Raw genomic sequence first — 23,370 nt, 5'->3', positions numbered from 1 at the left:
TCACAAACAAATCAACCAGACAAACAAAATATATAAAAAGCGGGAGCGGAAAACAAGAAGGGGAGAGAAGGTGAAGCACACAAACACAACATTTGAGAGCAGGGAGATGTGTGGAAGGGAGAGGGCTTGGGGGGGAGGAGGCATGGGAAGGGGGGGAGGGGGGTGGAGGGAGAAGTATAAAACACAAGGACACCAATGACTTCCAGGACAGAAGTTGGTATTTCAAAAAAGTGGAATTGGGGTGAAATTAGCGGGGGTAGAAAAGATCAAGGTTTTGGATGGGGAAAGATAAGAGATGGTGGTGAACAGCTGTTTTAAAGACCTGGAGGGTGGAGTGGGATTGAAGAGAATGAGGGAGTTTGTTCCAGAGGCGGGAGAAAAGAGGAATGAAGGAGTGAAGGTGAGCAGAGAGTCTTGATTTTGGCAGTTTGACCATAAGAGGGTTGCAGGCAGATCTTGTGCGACCTGTAGGAATATTTGCGGGACAGAGCCCAGAGAGAGCTGGGGGGGCAAGGCCAGAGAGGAGTCGGTAGAAGATGGAAAGACCACCAACCTGCCTGCGGTGAGTGAGTGAGAGGCCCTTGGAATTAGCTTCATCGCGGGAGATTCCAATGATTCTGAATGCTTTGGTTTCAACAGCGTGAAGACGAGCTAGGTGTGAGGCAGGAGCACCAGCCCAGAGGGGAGAGCAGTATTCCATTGAGCTGCGGATGAAAGCCTTGTATGTGGTGAGGAGCTCAGGTGTGCCAAGGAAGGACTTCGCACGACGGAGGATGCCCAGTCGGCGACTGGCTTTGGAGGCCAGATTTGAAATGTGGTTTTCCCAGGAAAGATCATGGCAGATAGTGAGACCCAAAAGCTTGAGTGACAGAACTTCTTGGAGAGGATTTTTCAGAAAGTGGATGGGAGGGTTGTCCAGTCGGTCTTTTCGGAGAGACATCGTAAGAGTGTGAGATTTGTCAGGATTGAAAGACATGTTCCACTTGTTTGCCCAGTCTGTGATTTTGTCCAGGTCTGCAGAGAGTGAGGAGGCAGCAGACTGCCGATCTGAGGGATGAAGAATGGAGCGACAGAGAGTAGAGTCATCAGCAAAGAGATACAGAGGATTTTCAAGAGAGTCAGAGAGATCATTGATGAAGACCAGAAAAAGGACAGGGCCTAGAACACTGCCTTGTGGAACTCCAGCCTGAACAGGAAGAGGAGATGAGAGAAACCCATTCAGGGCCACACGTTGACTACGACTAGAGAGGAAGTCCGCCAGCCATGCGTGGAGATTTCCATGGATACCAAAAGAGGAGAGTTTGGTGAGCAGAGCGGGGTGCCAGACCGTATCGAAGGCACGTGATATGTCAAGGGAGACTGCTCTAATTTCCTGTTTGGCATTGAGGACCTCCATCCATTGTTGAGAAAGCAGAAGCAGCATGTCCAGAGTAGAGTGTCCAGGTCTGAAACCAAATTGATGATCAGAGATCAAGCCATTGGAGAAGAGGAAAGATTTCATATCTGAAGCAATGATGGATTCCATGACTTTGCTGATAATTGGGAGAAGGCTGATTGGTCTGTAGTTGCTGGGATCTGTTTTTGCACCTTTTTTGTGCAAAGCGGTGATGTTGGCAGATTTCCAAGCAGATGGAAGATGACCTTGAGCAAAAGAGAGGGTGAAGAGAACAGAGAGAGGGAGTGAAAGAGCGGAAGAACAGGATTTTAGGACCCGTGGGCTGATGCCGTCAGGTCCAGTTGCAGAATCCGAGTCGAGGGTTGACAGAAACTTTTCCACCTTGTCAGGAGGAAAGGACACAGAGTCCAGGAGCAGCTGGGTACGACTGGGTACCATGCGGCTTGGCTTGGCTGGTCTTCCCCCATCCAAAACCTTGATCTCTTCTACCCCCATTAATTCACCCCAGATCCATTTTTTTTTGAAATCCCGACTTCTTTCTTTCTTGGAAGTTCTAGCAGTGTCCATGTGTTTTATACCTTTCCCAACCCCCCCCCCCTGCCTTCCCATGCCTCCTCCCCCCAAGCCCTCTCCCTCCCACAGATCTCCCGATGTCCATGTTCTCTGCTGTTGTACTTGTGTGCTTCCCTCTCTCTCCCCATCTTGTCTCCCGCTCCCTTTATTGTATGCTTTGTGTGTCCGTTTGTCCTTTTTTGTGATTGATGTTAGCTCTTACACGAGCCTCGATCTTGTATGCAAAAAAAAAAAAATCAGTGAGCAGATATCGCAATGTGTGGAGCCGGTAACCTTGACAACCTCATTCCAAATTCCACCAGCAAACATTTCCAATCCATGCTTGTTGTACCTCCAAAGTACTTCTCAGGAGTGAGGGAGTAAATATGAAAGCTTGGCTGGGAAATGGATTTAGGCATGTTTTGGGCCTACCACCTAATGAAAGATCACAGAAGTTCTTTCCATGCCAACTGACCACCTCCAGGCACCTATCCCTCTCCACATCGCTTTTCAGCTCCTGACCTTCCTCCTTTCTTTATACTCCCCATAGCTTTGCTTTAGGCAATTTCCAATCGATATTTCCCACAACATTTCATTCAAGTTTCCCATTGGATGATCCATAGATCAGTAGTTTCAGTTTCACTTTTGAACATCAGTTTCGCTTTGAGATATCAGTTTCAATTTGTTATTGCATCTTGTGATGCGTCGTGAATAGTTTACGGAAAAGGTCGTCAAAACCGATTTTTGAGGGAAATGTTTTCCACTTTCTGGGGTCTAAAGTGGTTTAAGAGTCTTAAAAGGTCAAAAAGGGTTTTAAATCGAATAGGTCCAAGGGATCTCAGGGGTATAATGTACCTCAAGTGTCTTAAGGGTCATAAAGGGTCTTGGGGCTCAAAAGGGTGTAAAGGTCTAAGGGGATCACTTAGACTTAAGTAAAATATCACGATGATCGTTGTTGAAAGCTGTAGTAAAGTTATCAACTCGGGATTGCAACACGGCAATAACAGGCCAAACGACCACCTCATTCATGACTGCATAACCCCCTTATTTATATTCGGTATGTGCATTGTGGTCATAAATCTGATCCTAGAAAGTTTCGTCATGATTAGCCTTGGGAGCTCAAAGTAATAAGGTCACAAACAAACAACAAACATTTCACTTTTATATACAAGGCGGCCATAATGTTTTGTCACCCTTTGTAAAAATTGTGACATTGCCTTTTATCATATTAGATAACAACACTGAGGGGTTCTATAAGTTATACTGCATACATTTGCAGTACTCTTTTACTTTATCACACATTTTACAGTATAAAACACAAGCCTTAAGTGTCCTGTCGATCCGTTTGTGCTCCATCTGTCATTACAGAGATGGTGTAATTGTTGTTGTTCAATGATGTAATTGCTTGTATCATCCATCGGAAAAAAGGAAACGAGAAACGAATGATAAGGAAACAAATTATTTCAAATAAGCCAACTGCCATGGGCTGAATGATATCTTCAGCATATTTCAAATTTACCTGATTGTGACGTCAGGCATCATGTTGCAATGTATACAAGGTATATGTGTGTGTGTGTGTGTGTGTGTGTGTGTGTGTGTGTGTGTGTGTGTGTGTGTGTGTGTGTGTGTGTGTGTGTGTGTGTGTGTACATATATATTGTTACGTTTGTGGGGGTAGGGAATGAAATACTTCAGGAAAGTTAGAAATGTGTAGAATAGAATGCTTCGTATGCCGTGGAGAATCTCGATGTAGTATGTAGGCTGTCTGTCCGGGTAAGAGCGTATGCATGTCGCCATAAGGGGCGTGGCTTTGTGCTAATTAATTATAGGACTTAAAGATTAATTCCACAGAGTGTAATTTGTCCACTGGGATCTTCACTCTGTCTTTATTACAATTTAAAAGCCTGCCAAACAACAACAGCGATGTAATGGACACACTCACTCACAACGTCGCCAGGGCCGACAGAAACAGCATTTGCCGATTAGCAAGGAAACTCCGATGTCATTCGAACATTCCAGAACAGAGACTAGACTCCGCCTCCCCCCCCCCCCCCCCCCCCCCCCCGACAACTAGTGATGGGGAGACTATGCCCCGAGCTTCGTGATTGGTCGGAGTGATGGATGATGGAATAGCGCTCGGTGATTGGACAGAGTGTGATGTCAGCGTCGAACATTTGAGAGCTGAAGGAAAAAGATGCCGTCTCGCCATTTGGTCTCTCTTTTTGTGCTGGTGTTTGTTGGAGGCAGTCACAGTCTCTTCTTCTGATCCTGGTTGAGTGGCGGACGGTCGCTCCTCTCGTGCGCACTCGTGCAGAGAACCTTTGGAGCATTGTGGAGTTTTTTCAAAGTTGGAGGAGGGGGTGTTGTTGGACTGTGGTGTCTTTCGGGGGAGCTGGGGCCGCGTTGCGCTTGGCGGTGGAAGCGAGGAAGGGCTGATTGAGTGCCTGCTCACGCCTGGGCGTTTTCTGACGCGCGGATTCGGCACCATTATCGGAGCGAGTCCCGCACAAGTGGCTACACCGGCAGCAACGGCCAACACGCCCTCGACGCACATTGGGGCCAGAGCTTAGGGTCAGCCCTACAGTAAGGGAAGTTATTTTTGTTTATCTTTCTCCCTGGTTTGTATATGAGTCTGAAGGTAGACGTCTCAAACTAGGAAGTAGTTTTTACCTCACATTCATTTTAATTGCTTGCATTATTTTCACTAGTGAGGTACCCGTGCTATGCACGGGTGGGAGGCCAGAAGCAAACAGGCAATGCAGAAACGGCGAATGCTAAAGCATGAAACCAATAAATTCCACATTCCTGTAGCACCTTCAGTCGCACGTCAGACATGGAGGGCAAGTTCGTGAAGGACTTCCATGAAAAACGTACCCGTTGGCAAACAAACGGGTACGTTTGTTCCATACCCAGTCAATGGCGAATCTGCATATGGCGATCCGCGAATTCACGTTTAGAAAGTAGACACCGTCACGGCATTTCGTCATTCACTTGAACTCAATATCTCTTTTTTCATTCCAAACAGCATAACTCCAATCACAAATTAAATAACATTAATATAATAAATAAACTTTTATCAACATTTGTGACATAAACAAATATTTAAATCCTGATGTGAAGTTCCGTACGGTTGGGTGAATACAATTACGAATTCAAAATCGTAATTGTATTCACTCAATTCCAATCATCAATTGATACTTTAACAAAATGATTAACATGATTAACGTTTAACGATTTAACATTACGATTGAATGATGGTTGTATTTGGATATTATCAAACCCGCGCATTGCCGTCATCTGTCCACTCCTGCATTCGCGGCAGGTTCATAATTGTCATCAAAATCTAAACAGTATTTGTAGAATTTCAATAAAAGCCACATCACTGTTCATATCGGTAAATATTATTCCATCGTGTTTGGAAAAACTGGAAAATTGGAAAACTTGGAAAAATTGGAATAACAATAAAGCCTATTTTACTCCCAGGGGTCCCAGGAATAGCCACCCAAATTATTGTTGCGATCGGTTGAGCCGTTTTTGCGTTACCTTCGAACAGACAGACGGACATTTGGTGAATTATACATTAGTAAGATGAAATCATTATTTGTTGACTTTCAATTTCTTTTTTGTTTCGTTTCTTTGTTCTGTGGGTTCAGATTAACCCCGTGTGTTCCCGATCAGATAAGGCTTCGGGCCTTTCCCGCTCGCGCCAAAGACAATCCCGCAGAGGTTCGAAAAAGATATATATATATATTTTTTTTTTATACAGTCATGGCTAAAAATATTGGCACCATTGCACTTTGTAAATATAATTCACCATTTCTTCCAGAAATTTGTTGAAATTAAAAATATTTTGGGATCCACATATGTGTATTTCTTTGGTTTGCAGTGGAACAAAACAAAAAATGCTGAAAAAAAATTACTAAATCTTAGCTTATTCCACATAGAAATCCTAAAATGGCCCGGACAATATTATTGGCACCTTTTAGAAGTTGTTAGAAATAATTAGATTTTAAGAAGGTGATTCTCCTTTCGTTTGGAATTGAACTCACCTGTGGTGAGTTGCAGGTACCTGCAATATAAAAAAAACACTCATTCAACCAGTTTGACTGGAGACAAGCGTTACACCTAGGTCCCCCGTCGGTGAAGTGATGCGAGTTGACAAAGTGGCAGACGCAAGGCGGCCATCTTGGATTTTGACGTGGCGACCCAATTTTCAATAGCGTTCTCCCTTATGCGTAGATACACCCACACACCAGATTAGAAGTTGGTACTTCGCTTATTTTTCAAGATATTCTGCTCACAAGGTTCAGACATACATGGTGGCGGCCATCTTGGATTTTGACGTGGCGACCCAATTTTCAATAGGGTTCTCCCTTATGCCTAGATACACCCACACACCAAATTAGAAGTTGGTATGTCGCTTATTTTTCAAGATATTCATCTCACAAGGTTCAGACATACATGGCGGCGGCCGTCTTGGATTTTGACGTGGCGACCCAATTTTCAATAGCGTTCTTCCTTGTGCCTAGATACACCCACCCACCAGATTAGAAGTTGGTACTTCGCTTATTTTTCAAGATATTTCGCTCACAAGGTTCAGACATATATATGGTGGCGGCCATCTTGGATTTTGACGTGGCGACACAATTTTCAATAGCGTTCTTCCTTATGCCGAGATACACCTACACACCAAATTAGAAGTTGGTACTTCGCTTATTTTTCAAGATATTAATCTCACAAGGTTCAGACATACATGGCGGCGGCCATCTTGAATTTTGACGTGGCGACCCAATTTTAAACAAAGTTCTTCCTTGTGCCTAGATAGACCCACACACCAGATTAGAAGTAGGTACTTCGCTTATTTTTTAAGATATTCAGCTCACAAGGCTCAGACATACATGGCATCAGACATACATGGCGGCGGCCATCTTGGATTTTGACGTGAGTTGCACCTACACACCAAATTCGAATGCGGTCCTTCGCTTACGCACGCATGCACACCCACCCGCACGCACGCACGGACAGACGGACGGACGGACGGACGGACGGATGGAAACACGGACGGAGGGGAAAACCATAGCCCCCTTTTGCTCCGCGGTGCGACGGGGACAAAAAGGAGTCATTCTGCTGTTTTGTGTCACTGTGCACTGCAGTGAGCATAGAGAAAAGAAAGAAAACCAGAGAATTGTCTGAGGAGGTCAGACACAAGATTGTAGCGAAGCATGGACAACCTCAAGGCGACAAGTCCAACTCCACAGATCTTGATGTTCTTGTGTCCGCCGTACGTAATGTTATCAGGAAGTTTAAGGTCCATTGCACTGTAGCCAACCTCCCTGGATGTGGCCGCAAGAGAAAACTTGATCGTAGATTGCAGCAAAGGATTGTTCGAATGGTGGAGAAAGCACCTCGATCAACTGCAAAACAGATTCAAGCTGACCTTCAGACACAAGGTTTGACAGTTTCAACTCGCACCATCCGTCACCACCTCAATGAAAGGAGACCCAGGGGAACCCCACTGCTGCTGAGAGAGAGAGACATAAGAAAGCCCAACTGGAGTTTGCCTAAACACACCTGAACAAGCCAAAATCCTTCTGGGAGAATGTCCTGTGGACAGATGAGACCAAATTAGAGCTTTTTGGTAAAGCACGTCATCTCCAAGCTTACAGAAAACAAAATGAAGCCTTCAAAGAAAAGAACAAGTTTCCTACAGTCCTTTTTCCTTTCCTTTCCTACAACCTTTTCCTTAATATTTGGAGGAGGTTCAGTGATGTTTTGGGGTTGCTGTGCTGCCTCTGGCACTGAGTGCCTTGATTGTGTGCATGGCATCATGAAATCAGGAGATTAGCAAGGCATTTTGGAGCACAATGTTCAACCCAGTGTCAGAAAGCTGGGTCTCCGTCAAAGGTCACGGGTCTTGCCGCAGGACAATGACCCCAAACACACTTCAAAAAACACCCAGGAATGGTTCAAGACAAAACGCAGGACTGTTCTGAAGTGTCCAGAAATGAGACCAGATCTCAATCCCATTGAACACCTGTGGGGAGATCTGAAAACAGCTGTTGGGAGAAGGCACCCTTCAAATCTGGGAGAACTGGAGTAGTTTGCACAAGAAGAATGAGCCAAACTGCCAGTAGAGAGGTGTAGGAAGCTCATTCATGGCTATAGGAAGCTCATGACTGCAGTTATTTTGCCCAAAGGCTGTGCTACCAAATATTACGTCTTTGGTGTCAATAATTTTCTGATTTAAAAGGATATATTAAGTTCTGAATCAAAAACAAAGGTTCTGTAATATTAACAGTGAAATAAAGAATTGTGGAGACCAAATAATTTTGTGAATTTCAACTTATTTTTAGGGAAAATTGTGAGTTATTTGAAAAAAGTGCAAGGGTGCCAATATTTTTGGCCATGACTGTATATGTGTGCGGTATATGTATATGTATGTGTGTATATATATATATATATATATATATATATATATATATATATATATACATATACGTATATATATATATATATATATATATATATATATATATATATATATATATATATATATATACATATACGTATATATATATATATATATATATATATATATATATATATATATATATATATATATATATATATATATATATATATATATATACACACATACATATATATATATATATATATATATATATATATATATATATATATATATACGTATATATACGTATATATATATATACGTATATATATATATATATATATATATATATATATATATATATATATGCACGAGTATATGTATACTCCCTGTGCTTCACATATTCACGGTTTTTCACAGGCCTATTCGTGGTTTTTCACGGGATTTTTGATTTTCCCTTATGAATCATGAACCACCGGCAACCTGTCTGGCTTTTTTCCATTGAAATAATGCACTACATTCATGGATTCGACATTTGCGGAAATTTTTCAGGAACGTATCCTCCGCGAATGTCGCGGTTCTACAGTACACTTGGTCCTTGTTTAACATTGTGGTTACATTCTTGAAAACACCACGTTAAGTGAAACGACGTTAAATGGATCACTTTATCTCATAATAATTCATGTAAATAAGAGGAGTTAGGTTCCTTCACCCGCTTTACATGCATCACATTTAAGTAAATTCACACACTTTCATTGTTTATATATTCTGTATTGCACATTGCAGTCCTGTAAATACATGTAAAATATTCTACAAAAAAAAAAATCATCCTTTAGTACAATAGAAAAATCTACTGGTGGATGGTTGAGAGTGGGAGGGTGGTGAGTCACTGAGTTCTGGAAGGTTCTCCCCCTTGCTGTGACGTCAAAACTCCTGCTGGCTGTTGAGATTACCGTTTTTCTCCCTCCCGAAAAAAAGATCAACGGTTGCTACTTGCTGCTCTGCCTCTTCTTTTCATTATAAATTTCATAGTAGCACCGAAGAATTTCCATGATATTTATATAATCGACGACGTAATAGCGAGTTACAGGAAAATAATCACGACGTTCTGTGAAGTCTTGGTATCTAATTAGTAAAGACGTTATAACGAAACAACGTTAGCCGGGACGACGATATAATGAAACAACGTTAACCGGGATGACTTTTAAACAAATCAACGTTAACCGGGATGTCGTTATAACGAAACACCATCAACCGGGACGGCGTTACAACGAAGCAACGTTAACCGGGACAGTGTTATAATGAAAAAATGTTGACCGGGGCGACGTTATAACAAATCAACGTTAACCGGGACGACATTATAACGAAACAACATTAACCAGGATGATGTTATAATGAAACAACGTTAATCGGGATGACGTTATAACGAAACAGCGTTAGCTGGGACGACGTTAAGCGGGTTACCCTGTGTATACAAATATAAGCCTATTTCATGGGCGTATTCGCCGTTGGTGCTCTTATGGATGGCAGCAAGTGCCCCGGAAGCAGTGATGGAAAGAGAGTAGCAGTGACGGAAAGGTCAGGGGTCACCCAGATAGCTCAGATGACAGAGCACTGGTACCGTTCATCAGAGGACCTGAGTTTGACTCCCGGTCTGAACGCGTAATTTTCCCATATATACAATAGACTGTATGGCCAGTAACACCTGGTCAAACTGCTTTGACATTAACCGTAAACTGATTGAAAAATAATTTAACCCATCAAGCTTTGGCACAAGTCTCACAAAAAAACTGAGCCTCAGTCCAAAGAGTACTCGCGGACATTCAATTTCCAGTTGACATTTCACAAAGTTTTTCTCAATCTGCTGTGCAGTCTCACCCATGGAAACATTGGATGGTGGGATGAGAGCATCGTAATAAACACGATGTAGCACAGACACCGACCTTTCAAAAACAATAACAACAACAACAACAACAACTACAACTGCATATGTTTGATATGATTGAATGCTGTGTAGAACAAATTTGGCTAACACATTTTTACCTCCGCCACCAACGGTGGATGGAGGTTATGTTTTCACCCCTATCTGTTTGTCTGTTTGTCTGTATGTCTGTTCGTCTGTCTGTCTGTTTATCTCTCTGTCTGTGAACAAGATATCTCAAAAAGTTGTGAATGGATTCTGACGAAATTTGTTGGACATGTTGTGTGTGTGACGAGGACGAAATGATTAGATTTTGGTGAAGATCCGGATCCGGCTACTAGAAAATTTTAAGGGATTCTTCACCATAGCGAGATAGGGCCAAAACCGATACATAGCAGGAGATCTCAAAAAGTTGTGGACGGATTTATACGAAACTTGGTGGACACGTTGTGTGTGGGACAAGGACTAATCGATTCGTTTTTTCGTGACGATCTGAATATGGATTCGGATATGAGAATTATTTAATTTTAATTGATTCTTCACTATTGAGGGATCGGGCAAACAGTGATATATAACATGATATTTTAAAAAGTTATGGACGAGTTATGACTAAACTTGGTGGACGAGTTGGTTAGGTGACAAGAACAAGCCGATTAGATTTTGGTTCAGGTCCGAATCCAGATCCGGCCTATCAGTGGATACAAAACGTAAACTGTTCAGCCTGGCGGAGGTATGCTCTCTTCCGAGTGCCCTCCTCGTCTCACATGTTTTACAAGTTTCAGATGATCTTGACCTTTCAATATTAACAAAACATTACTCTGAACTTCACCGCGTGCGGTCTTCATGCTTACAATGGGGATCTAAGGAATGGTGGCCCATTAAAAAACGGCTCTTTATTTAATGTGCGATATTTCTCTGAAAATACGATAATTTTGAGTTTCGAATAAAATATTTCCACTTTTCAGATCTGGCACCCTGGCGGGGACAGACAAGCTATTGAAGATCGTTGGGATCCTCCTTAGATTGAGCTGCATCTTACCGAGGCACATTCCTATATTGCTTGCCAATGCAGGATTTTTATTTATACATAGTCCAGGTTGGTCGAAGAGCCAGCACACTGAACGGAACAAGATGCGACAGGATGAGAGGAACAGAAGAGAGAGAGAGGGAAGGAAACACCAACAGCAGAGTTGAAGGCCAAACTAGAGGGAGACTTGGACATGGAATGGATGTGGAGAGGAATGGGGGGCAGGAGAGGATGCATGGGGGGGAGATGGATATAGAAGGAAATTCCAAGGAGGGAAAACTGGAAATTTGAAAGGAGGAAGGATTGGGGTGGGATTAACGAGGGTAGAAAAGATCATGATTTTGGATTGGGGACAATCTGAGATGGTGGTGAACAGCTGTCTGGAAGACCTGGAGGGAAGAATGAGATTGAAGAGAATTTGGAAGTTGATTCCACAGGTTTGGGAAAAAGAGAAAAAAAAATAGTAGAGCTGAGCAGTGATCCTGGATTTATGTGGTTTCACCAGAAGGGGTTTGATGGCGGACCGTGTGTCCTTGCAGAAGCCTGGGGGTGACAAAGCACGGAAAGACAAGAAAGAAGGCAATGAGACCACCGACATGTCTGTGATGGTGAAGTGACAAGTGCATAGACTCAGCTTCATCATGGGAGATTCCAAGGATCTTGAAGGCCTTGGTTTCCATAGCGTCAAGCTTTGCAATATGTGAGGCAGGAGCGCTAGCCCAGAGAGGAGAGCAGAACTCCATCAAGATGCAGATGAAGGCCTTGTAGGTATAGGGCCTCAGGTGTGCCAAGGAAGGACTTCGTCAGACGGAGGACTCCCAGACGGTGGCTGGCTTTGGAGGACAACTTTAAAATGTAGTTTGCCCAAGAACGATCATGGCTGATAGTGAGACCTAGGAGTTTGAATAACTTCCTCAAAAGGATTGTTAAGAAAGTAGATGGAAGGATTTGCCAGATGATCTTTTCGGAGAGAGATAGTGAGAGTGTGAGATTTGTTACGATTGAAAGACATGTTCCAAGTGTTCGACCAGCTTATGATTTTGCAAGGTCTGAATAGAGGGAAGAGGCTGCAGCCTTCCTGTCTAAAGGATGAGGGATGTCACGGCAGAGGATGGAATCATCAGCAAACAGATAAAGAGGATTTTCCAGAGGGTCAGAGAGATTTATTGATGAAGATCAGGAATATGACTGGGCACATAAGACCATCGTGGGGCACTCCGGCCATGACAGGGACAACATATGAAAGGATTTGTCCTCTGACCTGTCCACTTAGGTTCGTCCGAATCCATCCATAACTTTTTGAGATATTGTATTTTTTATTATATTTTATTTTATTTTTTTTGTATACAAGATCGAGGCTCGTGAAAGAGCGAACATTAATCACACAGAAAGACAAACCGACACATAAAACATATAACATCGGGAGCAGTAGACAAGATGGGGAGAGAGGGGGAAGGACACAAACACAACATTTGAGAGCAGGGACCGAGAGACATGGAGACATCGAGAGATCTGAGAGAGGGCGAGGGCTTTGGGGGGGGGGGGCATGGGAAGGGGGCGGTGGGAGAGGTATAAAACATATGGACACTGCCAGGACTTCCAGGAAAGAAGTTGGAATTTCAAACAAGGTGGATCTGGGGTGAATTAGCGGGGGTAGAAAAGATCAAGGTTTTGGATGGGGGAAGATAAGAGATGGTGGTGAACAGCTGTTTTAAAGACCTGGAGGGAGGAGTGGGATTGAAGGGAGTGAGGGAGTTTGTTCCAGAGGCGGGAGAAAAGAGGAATGAAAGAGTGAAGGTGAGCAGAGAGCCGAGATTTCGGCAGTTTAACCATCAGAGGGTTGCTGGCAGATCTTGTGCGACCTGTAGGAATATTTGGGGGACAGAGCACAGAGAGAGCTGGGGGTGCAAGGCCGGAGAGGAGTCGGTAGAAGACAGAAAGACCACCTACCTGCCTGCGGTGAGTGAGTGAAAGGCCCTCAGAGATAGCTTCATCGCGGGAGATTCCAATAATTCTGAAAGCTTTGGTTTCAACAGCGTGAAGCCGAGCTAGGTGTGAGGCAGGAGCACCGGCCCATAGGGGAGAACAGTATTCCATTGAGCTGCGGATGAAAGCCTTGTATGTGGTGAGGAGCTCAGGTGTGCCGAGGAAGGACTTCGCACGACGGAGGATGCCCAGTCGGCGACTGGCTTTGGAGGCCAGCTTGGAAATGTGGTTTTCCCAAGAAAGATCATGGCAGATAGTGAGACCCAAAATCTTGAGCGACAGAACTTCTTGGAGAGGATTGTTGAGAAAGTAGATGGGAGGGTTGTCCAGTCGATCTTTTCGGAGAGACATAGTAAGAGTGTGAGATTTGTCAGGATTGAAAGACATGTTCCACTTGTTTGACCAGTCTGTGATTTTGTCCAGGTCTTCAGAGAGTGAGGAGGCAGCAGACTGCCGATCTGAGGGAAGATGAATGGAGCGGCAGAGAGTGGAGTCATCAGCAAAGAGATAGAGAGGATTTTCGAGAGAGTCAGAGAGATCATTGATGAAGACCAGAAAAAGCACGGGGCCCAGAACACTGCCTTGGGGAACTCCAGCCTGAACAGGAAGAGGAGATGAGAGAAACCCATTCAGGGCCACACGTTGACGACGACTAGAGAGGAAGTCCTCCAGCCATGCGTGGAGATTTCCATGGATACCAAAGGAGGAGAGTTTGGTGAGCAGAGCGGGGTGCCAGACCGTGTCGAAGGCACGTGATATGTCGAGGGAGACAGCTCTAATTTCCTGTTTGGCATTGAGGACCTCCATCCATTGTTGAGACAGCAGAAGCAGCATGTCCAGAGTAGAGTGACCTGGTCTGAAACCAAATTGATGATCAGAGATCAAGCCATTGGAGAAGAGGAAAGATTTCATATCCGAAGCAATGATGGATTCCATGACTTTGCTGATAATTGGGAGAAGGCTGATTGGTCTGTAGTTGCTAGGATCTGTTTTTGCACCTTTTTTGTGCAAAGCGGTGATGTTGGCTGATTTCCAAGCAGATGGCAGTTGACCTTGAGCAAAAGAGAGGGTGAAGAGAACAGAGAGAGGGTGAGATAGAGCAGCAGAGCAGGATTTTAGGACCCGTGGGCTGATGCCGTCTGGTCCAGTTGCAGAATCAGAGTCGAGGGTTGACAGAAACTTTTCCACCTTGTCAGGACGAAAGGACACGGAGTCCAGGAGCAGCAGGGTACGACTGGGTATGGTGGGTACAGAGAGGGATGGGTTTGGGACACAAGATTTAGAGGCAAACACAGAGTTGAGGCATTCAGCTTTTTCACGTGCGGAGTCAGCTGTGTAGCCGTTTGAGGTAAGGGAGGGGATGGAGGGGGAACAAACACCAGAAACGGATTTGACCAGACGCCACCAGGATTTGGAAGAGGGAGACAGATAAGAGAGTTCGGTCTTGAGAATAAAGAATCAGTTCTTTGAGAATATTGTTTCATTGGCTGTATCACTCAATGGGGAAGAATCACTTTTAAAAAATTATTGTATCCAGATCCAGATCTTCGCCAAAATCGAATCAGTTCATCCTCATCACACACCCAACATGTCCACCACGTTTCATCCAAACTGTCCACAACTTTTTGAGATATCCTGCTCACAGCCAGACAAAAAAAAAGACAGACAGGAGAAACAGGAGAAGCCATAACCACCGAAGCTAACCAGCAATTTACGATGTTTCACACAAATCATCATCCTCCAGGCAATAAATAAAGCGATAGCTGAATGTATCACTTTTTATGGTACTAGGGCGTGCCCGTACGTGGGTGCAAAAAAACATGCGTGCAAACAACAACAACAAAAAAAAACTTTGAAACCACGTGGCAGTAATGACCACAGAACCCCCCCCCCCCTCTATTTACATGAAATGGTTTGGTCCATTCGTAAAGCCAAAGCGAACGGCTTGCGAGTACGGTAGAACCCCCCCCTCTATTTACATGAAATGGTTTGGTCCATTCGCAAAGCCAAAGCGAACGGCGAACGGCTAAATCGCCATAGCTCGGTAACTACTTCTCCGATTAATATGAAACCTTGAAAAGGCACATCCTCAGGTCCCCAGCAATATACCTGGCAAGTTTCAAGTATATCGGACCCGTGGTTGTCGAGAAACAGCGGTCACAGACAAACAAACACACAGACACACACACAGACACACACACAGACACACACACAGAGATTACTGGAATTATAGATAGATACTCATCTCTGAGCTATCAAAGGTGTCAAAAAATGGATTCCCCATACAGCTAGATGCTGTTCATGGAATACTTGAGAAGGATTTGGTGCGATATTGAGCAGATATGAAAATCCTGCTCAAATTTCAAGTCAATCGGATGAAAATTGACAATTTTGGAAATTCGGCCTATATTTACCTTTTGGACTATGTTAACCTGAAAAATAATTGGTGGTTGAATTCAGCGAACTGGTATGAAAATCCCCTTAAAATTTCATCAATAGATGGAAATTGATTCTTTTAGAAATTTGGCCTTGGTTGACCTTACAAAGGTGACCGTTATATCAAATGATCATATAACATGCGGTAAAGTTTCAATTTCCTCTGTTGAACGGTTTTCGATGTATGCTTTTAACAAAATGCAGACGCATACGTACGCTACGATCGCTTAACCCCTGTTTTCACTTCATGCAATGCGACTAAAAGTGCCATCTGCTGGGGTTCCAGTAAGTAAGGACGTGTCGTGAAGCACGAATCAACAGGTTCACCTTGTCTACGCCCTCCTCATCTATTTATCCCATTGTTCCCTTGTTCATGGAGGCCCAAGGGTCTTCCTCTTCTCAAAATGCCACGGCATCGTCCATAGGTGATATTAAGCCGGCTGTCCATTTGCCATGCGGACTTCGGAATTTATTTATCCAGAGCATGCAAATACCCTGGAAGATTCCAAATTTTCAGTATCTGTAACAAATGCAAAAAGGACCATATGGAAGTTTAAAAATGAAATTCATTTGTACCTTTCCTGATTTATAACGGATGAAGAAACTTAAATGAATTTTCTTTGTCAGTAAATAACATTTGAATCATCGATTGAAGAATATATATATATAATTATATATCTATTAAAAAGTGTCAAAGACTGCTTCCGTTCACAGATTAAGATGTAGACGAATACGAATGGAACTCTTGCCTCCAATTTGCTTCACGTGATCATGTTACCACAAACAGCGACATTCAAAGCGTGTTTCATGGAGTGACACGAGGTGTAACCCCCTGGAGCCCGCAGTGGAATCGAACGAGACACGACACGCAGGGAGAGCCGGGTGGGGAGTACAGGTGTCCCATCATTGCCTGGGGATTCCCACACCTGCGTGGACGTGGCGGCTGCGATCAAAGGCGGGTGGTATCAGGAGGAGGTCTCTGGGTCACGAGCTCATTCATCCAACAACCTTCCCTCGCACACAACAATCCTCCCTGACATCTTTACTTCAGTACCCATTCTGTTGTGTACCAGGGAAACGGATCGCACTTCCAAAACATATGTATCTATATATATACAGGGTGAGCCAGAAATATGGTCATTTTTGAAATTCGTGTGAAGGAAATAAAAAATTGTATTTCAAAACAAATTCTTACAAGAAAGTGAAGTACATATATATATACAGTGCATTCAGAAAGTATTCAGACCCCTTCACTTTTTTCACATTTTATTATGTTTCAGCCTTATGCTGGAATCGTTTAAATTAATTTTTTCCCTCATCGATCTGCACTCAATACCCCATAATGACAAAGAGAAACCAGGGTTTTAGAAAGTTTTGCAAATTTATTAAAAATAAAAAACGGAAATATCACATTTACATAAGTATTCAGACCCTTTGCTATGACACTTGAAATTTAGCTCAGGTGCCTCCCATTTCTCTTGATCATCTTTGAGATGTTTTTACATCTTGATTGGAGTCCACCTGTGGTAAATTTAATTGATTGGACACGATTTGGAAAGGCACACACCTGTCTATCTACAGCTGACAATGCATATCAGAGCAAAAACCAAGCCATGAGGTCGAAGAAACTGCCTGCAGAGCTCAGAGAGAGGATTGTGTCGAGGCACAGATTTGGGGAAGCCTACAAAAAAATTTCTGCTGCATTGAAGATTCCCAAGAGCACAATGGCCTCCATAATTCTTTTTTTGCAAACTCCAAGTGGGCTTTCATGTGTCTTTCACTGAGAAGAGGTCCTGGTTGTTCCAAACTTCTTCAATTTAAGAATTATGGAGCCCACTGTGCTCTTGGGAACCTTCAATGCAGCAGAAATTTTTTTGTAGGCTTCCCCAGATCTTTGCCTCGATACAATCCTGTCTGAGCTCTGCAGGCAGTGCCTATGACCTCATGGCTTGGTTTTTGCTCTGATACGCATTGTCAGCTGTGAGACCTTATATAGACAGGTGTGTGCCTTTCCAAATAATGTCCAATCAATTGAATTTACCACAGGTGGACTCCAATCAAGATGTAAAAACATCTCAAAGATGATCAAGAGAAATGGGAGGCACCTGAGCTAAATTTCAAGTGTCATAGCAAAGGGTCTGAATACTTATGTAAATGTGATATTTCCGTTTTTTATTTTTAATAAATTTGCAAAACTTTATAAATCCCTGTTTTCTCTTTGTCATTATGGAGTATTGAGTGCCGATTGATGAGGGAAAAAATGAATTTAAACGATTGCAGCATAAGGCTGCAACATAACAAAATGTGAAAAAAGTAAAGGGGTCTGAATACTTTCTGATTGCACTGTATATATATAAAAGAAAGTGTTTGTTTGTTTGTTTGTTTGTCTGCACGCGCTAATCTCCTGAACGGTGAAAGATAGGAGGAAACCTCTGATACAAAAAATGTCAGGACGGGCCCCGGGAAGGTTATAGGCTACGTGGTGAGGCCGGTCGAGGCCGCCTCGGACAGGCTGGGCCCATTTCGCAATTAAAAGCTGAGCTGAATTATTGTAGTCAATCTTCTACGGCCGGGAGTAAAAGCTGAATTGTAGTAGTAAATTCATTCAAAAAGAACTAAAAATGTAGGGACGGGCCCAGGGAACGTTATCGACAAGGTGGCGAGGCCGGTCGAAGCCGCCTTGGCTGGGCTGGGCCAATTTCGCAATTAAAAGCTGAGCTGAATTGTAGTAGTCAATCTTCTATGGCCATGAGTAAAGCTGAATTAAAGTAGTAAATTCATTCAAAAAGAACCCGGGCAATGCCGGGTGCTTTCGGCTAGTATTGTTATGAATTTTGGGGTAGATGATTATAGAGTCAGGTAGATCTGGATAGGTAGTGTGCTCCGATTATCGTGATAGGGAACCCCACATGTAATAAGTTTGTTTCGGCGGTTTGTTCGCATAAATGTATCTTTATGATCATACAAGGACGACCCTTGTGCTAATTATCGTAGGGATTATGTTAATTCCACTGTCCGTAGAACCTGGTAATCATCCCGTTGTCCTTTATGGCACCGCACATTAGACATATTACAATAGAATGGCCCTAGTACACTAATTAAATACCCTCCCCTCTCCCCCCACAATAAAACCACCGAACAAGTCAGTTCGACATCACCGGCTACATCACCAACTTGTATGGCAACATCGAGCAAGCATGCAAAAGACACGCACAGAGGGGCAGCGATTGGACAAGACACCACCAATAGGAAGACACGAGGCAGGACGAAACCCGCCGATTGGTAGAGGGAGGAGCGAGGAGAAGTGACGCGCTGATTGGCCACGGACCGATGGCATGAAGGAGAAGCAACGCGGCCATTGGTGGAGCGCTGGGCCGGTGCTGTTGGCCTGCGGTGAGTGGAGGAGGAGCACGTTGATGTCAGAGCCGGGATTAAAAAACAATTGTAGACCGACATTTTCACTCTTGCTCTAGTGCCTGCCTGCGACTGTGTGCTGACGATTCTCTTCTCCTCTTGGCCTGGACCTAGGCGCAAGTGGTTGTGTGCCAGCCTTGTCTCCTCGTTCCTTTGTTCATTTGGCATCTAGGATTGAGAGAAGCAGCTGACGGGAGTGGCGGCGTGTGGACGAGAGTACGAGCGCTGCGGCGTGTGAGGACATCGAGGCCTGGTTTCCACTAACGCACATGCTTCGCGCCAACGACCGGAGGTTCCCGCCAACCCCCCAGACGACTTTTGGCGACCCTGATGAGACCCCACAAGCCGCTCGTAGCTAAGTGTACTAAATAATCACGATTCCTTTCCAACGTTATTTTATCCCTTTGTGTGTGTTCAAGTCTGGTGAGGGAGCGCTCCATTTATAAACAGTAGTTATTATCGCGCGTTTTTCTTTGTTACCGACAATTGCTTTAATAAATCCTTTTATTATTTTCTTGTGCATTATAAAACCGGTCCCGTTTGAGTTACTTTTGCAGGTTTGAAGACTGCTTGGCGGATCGCTCAGGTAAGTGCTTCTTCTTCTTCTTCCTCTCTTTCCACCCCCGCGCATATATATAGTAAAGTCTGCTATTTGAACTGAACGCCCCGAGTTAAAGCTCGCTTTGGTTATACGTGATTCTCTCCTGGTGTTAACCGAGGGGAATCACACGACAATATATACATACATACTGTACAAGCAACCATGACTTTTCGACTCATTCAATTCAATTTTGACTAACCCCTACCCACCATATATGACAATGGTGCCTGGCTTCCTGTCGGAGACAAGGAGATTTTTAAGACAGATTTTTTGTGCAAAATATGCGAAAGAACTTCATCATTAGCTTCCTGTCGGAAAGTGGGAAAATGTCACTCAAGTCACGTGAAAAGAGTCCGAATGACTGCATGGAAGGATTTCAGTTGAATGGATGAAAATTGTGTTGATGTGAGTGGGAAATTCTGTCGATCAATGTTTAACATTCAAAGAGCTCAAAAAACACAGAATAGCACATTCTCCATAACAGGAGCCCAAACTGATGGAACCTGAGAGTGTAAGAGTTCGCAACATCAGCAGAAACACCAACGTTACATTTCACCAATTTGATCAAGAAAATACTTCAATTCCCATTTTTCAGCTTTGGGAATGGAATAAAAATCCCAGATAGCCGTTAAAATATTCAGCCATTTACTTTGGGTAAAATCCCAACAGCATCGCTTAATAATCGTGGTCATTGACAACTCTTCTCTTTCAAAAAAAACGAGAGCAATGCAACTGTGTCCCCAATATGCCTCCATCCCTGCCCGTGACAATGGGTAGATGCCCTCATTCACTGTCCTAAAAATAAACAAGTTTGGTTTAAATCCCTTCAGCTGTTTAGTAGAAGTATCACATTTTTACCACAGGACAGGTTTCACATCGATCAGTGAAGCGTTTTTGGAGCTAATATTTAAATATCGGATTTCAAGCTTATATGGCTGCCAAACCACGTTACATATGACATCAAAAATGTACACTCTGCATACGTATGTGTAGGGGATCACGGTTGTGAAGTTTCTTGTTGATCGGATAAGGTTCGTTTTTCTATCCAAATGGCTGCCAAACCAAGTGACCAAGACATCATCATATTCAAACTATTTGCAGCAATGGTGTTAGATGACATTTGTAAAATTTTGCATCGGTTGGTTAAGCGGTTTCAGAAATATAATTATTTAATATTTTCCTTCATTCCAATAGGGCTGCCAAACCATGTGACCTATGATGTCATAAATTTAATATTGCAATACAAATGGGTCATTGATCATATGCAAGCAATATCAGATTTTTAGGATGAAGAACCGCCTTTAGATACCGTTTTTCCCTGCAGAGAAGGGGTTGGCCTTTTTTTGGCACCGTGGTCCCCTTTGCGAAGCAATGTTTTACAACCGGATGCCCTTCTTGTCTCTTGCGACACACAGGGAATTGCCAGTGAACTGGTACTCAATTTGCCGAACGAAGATGATGGCAGGCTGAGTCAACCCCCCTGGCGTTAATTCAGCGATCGACAAGGATTCGAACCCAGGATCCTAAGCGGGCACCCTAACCACTAAGCAAACACCAGGCTTATTCTTTAGGATAAGGCATTCGATTCAAAGATTTATGGCTGGTATTCCACTTCACTGATGTCATCATTATCATGATTTTGTTCCCAATTGGATGTACTTGACAATGTGCCAAGTTTCAAATTTTTCCAAAATGCGGTTTTCGAGAAAGAAATTTTGAGTTTATTTGAGTTTATAATTACAATTATTTGAGTTTATTCAAAGATGGCTGCCATACCACGTGACCTATGACATGACAATTATCAGAAAAACATTCTACATGGGTGTCGATCCTACCCTCAAAGTTTTGTCTCAATCGGACATGTAGTTGCCGAGAAAAAGGAGGTTTAGCCCGTACGGAGGGACGTATGGACGGACAACCTGAAAACATGCCTCTGGTCACCTTCGGGGGTGGAGGTATAAAAAACGTGGCTTTTTTCTTTGTACAGGTGCGACATCGTGCACGTATTTGATTGGTTGTGGCGGAGAGCGTTATATCTGTCACCGTCGCATCCTATTGGATGTCCGTAAACCCCAGCTCGCTTATTATCGACATGAAATGAGGGATAATCTATCTGGTCAATCTTATATATATGTGATGCTTGTCTACATATTGTGGTTCACTACAAATGCCCCCAGGGCAATTTGGCATGGACACTAAAGATGTGACCAATAAGAAGGCACTGCCAAGAAAAATCCCACTAAATGAATAAAAACAAATCAAAAGTTTCCAAACTTTGAAATGTCCCGATTATACTCGCAAGTCAAGGCCAGCGCAGCTTGAAATATTCCAAAGAATATCCATAACATTTTTTTAATGACAGTGAGAAGTTATTACACAATGATACACATAATTGAACAGGTGCATGGATATACCTTGTGAGTTGGGAAATGAAGGAATTCTGATGTGGTTTGAAGAAAGGCTCAACATGAACTTTCATGGTCATAATTCTGCTTTTTGGGACACATCAAGGTCACTGTTCTGATGAGGTGTACCTTAATCTCTTCCACCCCCGTTAATTCACCCCAGATGCACACCTGATCAGAAGAGAAAAACCAACATTAGGTACATTTTTGGTTTCAGACCAGCTCACTCTACTCTGGATATGCTGCTTCTGCTGTCTCAACAATGGATGGAGGTCCTCAATGCCAAACAGGAAATCAGAGCTGTCTTCCTTGACATATCACGTGCCTTCGATACGGTCTGGCACCCCGCTCTGCTCACCAAACTCTCTTCCTATGGTATCCATGGAAATCTCCATGCATGGCTTGCGGACTTCCTCTCTAGTTGTAGTCAACGTGTGGCCCTGAATGGATTTCTCTCATCTCCTCTTCCTGTTCAGGCTGAAGTTCCCCAAGGCAGTGTTCTGGGCCCTGTGCTTTTTCTGGTCTTCATAAATGATCTTTCTGACTCTCTTGAAAATCCTCTCTATCTCTTTCCTGATGACTCCACTCTCTGCCACTCCATACCTCATCCCTCAGATAGGCAGTCTGCAGCCTCCTCACTCTCTGCAGACCTGGACAAAATCATAGACTGGTCAAATAAGTGGAACATGTCTTTCAATCCTGACAAATCTCACACTCTTACTATGTCTCTCCGAAAAGACCGACTCGACAACCCTCCCATCTACTTTCTCAACAATCCTCTCCAAGAAGTTCTGTCGCTCAAGCTTTTGGGTCTTACTATCTGCCATGATCTTTCCTGGGAAAACCACATTGCCAAGCTGGCCTCCAAAGCCAGTCGCCGACTGGGCATCCTCCATCGTGCGAAGTCCTTCCTTCGCACACCTGAGCTCTTCACTACATGCAAGGCTTTCATCCGCAGTTCAATGGAATACTGCTCTCCCCTCTGGGCTGGTGCTCCTGCCTCACACCTAGCTAGGCTTCACGCTGTTGAAACCAAAGCTTTCAGAATCATTGGAATCTCCCGTGATGAAGTTAACTCCGAGGGCCTTTCATTTATTCACCGCAGCCAGGTTGGTGGTCTTTCTGTCTTCTGCCGACTCCTATCTGGCCGAGCTCCCCCAGCTCTATCTGTGCCCTGTCCCCGAAATATTCCTGCAGGTCGCACAAGATCTGCCAGTAACT

The sequence above is a fragment of the Myxine glutinosa genome, chromosome 2 (genome assembly GCF_964187855.1).
Source record: "Myxine glutinosa chromosome 2, kmMyxGlut1.1, whole genome shotgun sequence".
Lineage (NCBI taxonomy): Eukaryota > Metazoa > Chordata > Myxini > Myxiniformes > Myxinidae > Myxine > Myxine glutinosa.
Note: the sequence above shows the minus strand (reverse complement) of the source record.